The 6,144-nt window shown below is 34.3% G+C and overlaps 1 non-coding gene across 1 annotated transcript; it reads left to right on the forward strand.

Annotated features, from left to right (window-relative positions):
* The first annotated feature begins 3,829 nt into the window (after positions 1-3,829).
* Positions 3,830-3,933, forward strand: LOC116528924. Its single transcript, XR_004259283.1, has one exon. It is a non-coding gene; the product is annotated as a U6 spliceosomal RNA (small nuclear RNA).
* The last annotated feature ends 2,211 nt before the right edge of the window (positions 3,934-6,144 follow it).

A 6,144-nucleotide genomic window follows, 5' to 3' on the forward strand; every position in this document is an offset into this window, starting at 1 on the left:
TGTTTCATTACTCTATGTGTCTGTTTTTGCACAAGTACCATGCTGTTTCGGTTACTGTAGCCTTGTTGTATAGTTTGAAGCCAGATAATGTGATGCCTCCTGCTTTGTTCTTTTTGCTTAGGATTGCCTTGGCTATTCAGGCTTTTTTTTTGGTTTCATATGAATTTTAAAATAATTTTTTTCGAATTCTGTGAATAATTTCATTGTTAATTTGATAGGAATACCGCTGAATCTGCAATTGGTTTGGTCAGTGTGGCCATTTAAAAAATATTGATTCTTCCTATCCATGAGCATGGAATGTTTTTCCATTTGTTTGTATCATCTTTGATTTTTTTGTGCAGTGTTTTATATTTCTCATTGTAGAGTTTTTTTCCCCTTCCTGGTTAGCTGTATTCCTAGGTATTTTTTTCTTTTTGTGGCTATAGTGACTCAGAATACATTCTTGATTTTGCTCTCAGTGTAGATGTTGTTGGTATATAGGAATGCAACTGATTTTTGTACATTGATTTTGTATCCTGAAACTTCATGGAAGTGGTTTATCAGATCTCAGAGCTTTTGCACAGAACCTGTGGATTTTCCTAGGTACAGAATCATATTGTCTAAAACAGGGATAGTTTGATTTCCTCCCTTCCTATTTGGATGCCTTTTATTTTTTTTCTCTTGCCTGATTGTTCTGGCTAGGACTTTCAGCACTATATCAAATAGGAGTAGTGACAGAGTTATCTTTGTCTTGTTCTGATTTTTAAGGAGAATGGTTCCAGGTTTTGCTCATTCAGTATAATATTGGCTGTGGGGTTGTTATAGATGGCCCTTATTATTTAAGGCATATTCCTTCAGTACCTAGTTTGTTGAAAATTTTTAACATGAAGAAATGTTGAATTTTATCAAAAACTTTTCTGCACCTATTGAGATAATTATGTGGTTTTTGTTTTCAGTTATTTTTATATCATTAATCATATTTACTGATTTGCATATGTGGAAGCCACATTACATTCCAGGGATAAAGTGTACTTGGTTGTGGTAGATTAGCATTTTGATGTGCTGCTAGATATGGATTGCTAGTATCTTGTTGAAGATTTTCGCATCTATGTTTTCCCCATGGAAAACATTCCCCATGGAATTGTCCTGGAACACTTGCCAGAACATCAACTGAATGTACACATATATTTGTTTATAGAATTTCAACTTTCTCTTTTCCATTTAGTTTCTATTGCCTGAAGTTTTCTTTTTTCATCGTGTCTCTGCCAGATTTGGTGACAGTATGATTCTGGCCTCACAGAATGAGTTATAGAGGAGTCTTTCCTCCTCAAACTTTTGGAATACTTTCAGTAGGTATGGTTCCAGCTCTTCTTTATACATCTGATAATATTTGGCCATAAATCTGTCAGTCTAGGGCTTTTCTGATTGGTAGACTTATTACTGATTCAATTTCAGAACTTGTTATTGGTCTGTTCAGGGTTTCATTCATCCTGGTTCAATCTTGGGAGGTGGTATATTTCCAGAAGTTTATTGATTTCTTCTAGATTTTCTAGTTTGTGTGCATAGAGGTATTCATTGTACTCCTCGAGGGGTTTTTGTATTTCTTTGGGGTCAGTGGTAACATATGCTTCATCATTTCTGATTGTGTTCCTTTGGATTTTCTCTTTTTTTCTTTATTAGTCTAGCTAATGGTCTATCTTTCTCATTAATTCTTTCAAAGAACAAATTTGTGGATTCATTGGCCTTTTGTATATATTTTTTTCACATCCCAATTTTCTTCAGTTTAGCTCTGATTTTGGTTATTTCTTGTCTTCTGCTAGCTTTAGGGTTCATTTCCTCTTGTTTCTCTAGTTCCTTTAGTTGTAATATTAGGTTATTAATTTGAGATCTTATCAACTTTTTGATGTAGATATTTAGTGTTATAAACTTCCCTCCTACAATGCATTAGCTGTGTCCCAGATATTCTAGTATGTTGTATATTTGTTCTCATTAGTTTCAAAGGATTTCTTGATTTATGCCTTAATTTTATTATTTATCCAGAAGTCATTCTCAAGCAGGTTGTTTAATTTCCATATAATTTTATAGTTTTGCATTTGTTTGAATGCAAATATAATTCAATGGTATAGAAATCAGTACTATTAGTAGTATTATACTGTGGTCTGAGAGCGGGCATGGTATGGTTTTCATTTTTAAAAAATCAGTATTTTATGTCCAATCATGAGGTAAATTTTACAGTATGTGGATGTGCAGATAAGAATAATGCATGTTTTGCTGTTTTGAGGTGGAGAGTTCTGTAGATATTTATTAGGTCCATTCGGTCAGGTGTTGAGTTCAAGTTCTGAATATCTGTTAGTTTTCTGCCTCCATGATCCTGAGGCCTCCTCAGCCCTGCTGAACTGTGAGTCAATTAAACATCTTTCCTTATAAATAACCCACTCCATAATGAGATCAGTATGCTAAAACATAGCAAGAGTCATCTTTATTCTGGTTTACAACAGGTTCCTCATGTCCATCTGAGACCATGTTATCCTGGACTTCTTTGTCCATATCACTATCAGTGCGTTGGTCAAAGCTATTCACCAAGTCTCTAGAAAGTTCCAAACATTCCCACATCTTCCTCTCTTCTTCTGAGCCCTCCAAACTGTTCCAGCCTCTGCTTGTCACCCAGTTCCAAATACACTTCTGCATTTTTGGGTATCTTTACAGCAGCGTCCTGCTGTCTGTAGCACCAGTTTACTGTTCTTATGATGCTAATAAAGACATACCCAGGATGAGGTTATGTATAAAGGAAACAGGTTTAATTGACTCACAGTTCAGCAGGGCTGAGGAGGCCTCAGGAAACTTACAATCATGGTGGAAGGGGAAGCAAACATGTCCTTCTTCACATGGTGACAGCAAGGAGAAGTGCAGAGCAAAGAAGGGGCAATACCCCTTATAAAACTATCAGATCTCATCAGAATTCACTATCATGAGAACAATGTGGAAGTAACTGCCCCCATGATTCCATTACCACCCACAGGGTCCCTATCATGACACATGGGGATTATGAGAACTACAGTTCAACATGAGATTTGATTGGGGACACAGCCAAATCATATGAGGCATTGTCCCCATAATCTTTTCATAAAACATCATCAATGATTTCAGCATTCTTCCAAAGCAACAGTGATTTCACCATTCTTCCACCCAGGCTTCACCATAAATTTAATGTTCGTTCTTGCTTCAATTTATAAACTTCATGTTGCTCTGATTGAGCCCTTTTCAAACTGATGTCTTATCCTTCTTAGTGCCTCAAACTGGATCTTTTTCAGACATATTGTCAAACTGGATCTTGTTCAGACATATTATCACAAGTTAGCATGAGTTTTTTTTGATACAGAAGAAATTTGAAATACATGTAGTTTTAATATGCATTTTTTTGAAACAGGAATTCATCTGGTTTGTCCATTGCATTTCAGTTGTATGTTTTATTTTATAAAACTAGTTAGAAGAGGTTATATCTGTGCAAAATCACCTTAAAAAGTAGAATAGATCATGAAACAAGAATAGCAAATCCAAATAGAAGATAATGGTTCAGTCAGAGTGGGGATTGATCAGTAAAAGTGGCTTAGTAAACAAAAATCAGATTGACAGAATGTTTTACCATGTCCTTGTGGAGGATGCAGGTTCATCAGGATAGTTTGGTTTACGATAACTATGAAATTAATCCAACTAAATCCTCTGGTCAACTCAGCAACCTTGTACTTCTGACTTTACCTCACTAATATATTTGCCCATGAATCAGCCTATTTGAGAAGATTTACTGATCAATGAACAAGAGCTTGTTTATGTCTATAAAGTCTATAGCTTTGTGCTCGCTTTGGCAGCACATATACTAAAATTGGAAGGATACAGAGATTAGCATGGCCTCTACACAAAGATGACATGCAAATCCATTAAGTGTTCCATATTTTTATCATATTTATAATCATTCCAAAGTTTTTATATTTCTAACCCTTTATTTGATAAAACTTCCATATTTTAAATCCTACAGAAATGCAAAATTAAATCAAAGTATCCTTTATCTCAAACCAACATGCACACATTGAATTATTATCGAAGAAACTTTTTTAACATGCTATTTTGTGGAGAAATATTTGCACATATTTTTTAGTCAATAAATGTATTTCTACATGTAAAAAAAAGTCTATAGCTTTATTTTACATTATAAAGTAGCATTTGTATTATATTTAAAGAAAAATTTTAAAGTTTTTTTAAATGTCATGATTAATCACTAATTATTAGGAAAAAACAAATCAAAACCACAATACAATATCATCTCGCAACCATTAGGATGGCAACCATAAAAACATAAATAACAAATGTTGGTGAAAGTGTGGAAGAAATAGAAATTCTTGTGTATTTTTGGTGTGAATTTTCATAGTAGCCACTATGAAAGATAGTATAGCAATATAGAAATATTAAAAATAGAATTCCTATATGTTTCAGCAATTATACCTCTGGGTATATATCAATAAGAGTTGAAAGCAGAGTCTCAAACAGATATTTGCATACTCATGTTCATAGCAGCATTATTCACAACAGCCAAAAGGTGGAGGCTGCCCAAGTGAACATTGATGGATGGATGAACAAAATATTGTTTTGATTGGTCAGTTTGCCAGAGAAAAAGAAAAAACTGGAGAAATACATATATCCTTCATTGATATATCAAGAAAAGATAACATATTTTCACAAAGAATATATATGGGCTATGACAGCTAGATATTACTAAGTAATTATACATATCTATATAATTACCACATATATATGGGAAGTTGCTATTTTGGTGGGTATAGAGTTTCATTCTTACAAGCTAAAAAGGTTCTGGAGATTGATTGCACAACAGTGTGAATATACCTTAAATGACTGAACTGTACACTTAAAAATGGTTATGATAGTAACTTTTAAAGTTTTGTGTTTTTAAATCACATTTAGAAAATCTAGGGCTGGAAGAAACATTGTCAGCAAAGAAGACAGTCCTGGGAATCCAAACACCTTTCTCTGCCACCAGTTAGTGGAAAAGACCTTAAAGAAAAGATAATATCTTTTCAAAAAGAATAAAGATAAGACTCAAGAGTCAAATTACAACTGAACCAAAACTCATTTTTTCCGAGTGCTAGTCTGGGACTTTGTTTCACACACTGCTGTCCTCTTAAGCCTTCAATAACACACATATCCCCTTTGAGGTGCAAAATTCATGACCTGCAGAGGTTTACAAAATGTAATAGGTTCCCTTGTTTGGGACAGGGTGAGAATTATAAATGCACAAGTCAATGATATTAAAAAGAAATTGCAGCATGACTTTAAAAATAATGAAGATGATAAATTGTATAACATATGTGTATTTTTTAGTGTTCCGAAATACTGAATTTTTAATAGTCGCCATAGAGTACAGTTTATACTTACTTGATTTGACTTGTTATTGTTGGTTAATTGTTGTTAGTGTTGGTGGTTGCTAGTGATTATGAGATTTTCACATGAATTTTACACTACATCATGATTACTTGTCCTGAGTGTGGAAATATCAACATTGGTCCAGATTGTGTTTAAATTTTGAAATTGTTGAAAGCTCATTATTCAAGTTAAGGTATGTAAACAGCTGTTGCCATGAGATAACAGATTATGCTTTTGGTTAAAATTCTGGAAATCACCCCACAGTTTTTGTTTACTTTTTAATAACCAGAGGCTTATATTTAAAATAGACAAAAAATTAGCAAGTGCATTTTAAATTTAGTAAATTTAGAAGTAACTAACGACAAGTACAATTATGAATTCATACTGTCTCCACTACTAGACATGTTTTATGACTGTCTGAAAGTATCTAAAACAGATTTTATGAATTTTCATATAAAATTATATTTCTGTTTTAGCAATCAGTCATGGTAATAAAACAATTTGAGAACAAGAGTCTTCATATGGGCCGGGCGCGGTGGCTCAAGCCTGTAATCCCAGCACTTTGGGAGGCCGAGGCGGGTGGATCACGAGGTCAACAGATCGAGACCATCCTCGTCAACATGGTGAAACCCCGTCTCTACTAAAACTACAAAAAATGAGCTGGGCATGTTGGCGCGTGCCTGTAATCCCAGCACTCAGGAGGCTGAGGCAGGAGAATTGCCTGAACCCAGG

Source organism: Sapajus apella, unplaced genomic scaffold, assembly GCF_009761245.1.
Source record: "Sapajus apella isolate SASKATOON/1434 unplaced genomic scaffold, GSC_monkey_1.0 scaffold60, whole genome shotgun sequence".
Lineage (NCBI taxonomy): Eukaryota > Metazoa > Chordata > Mammalia > Primates > Cebidae > Sapajus > Sapajus apella.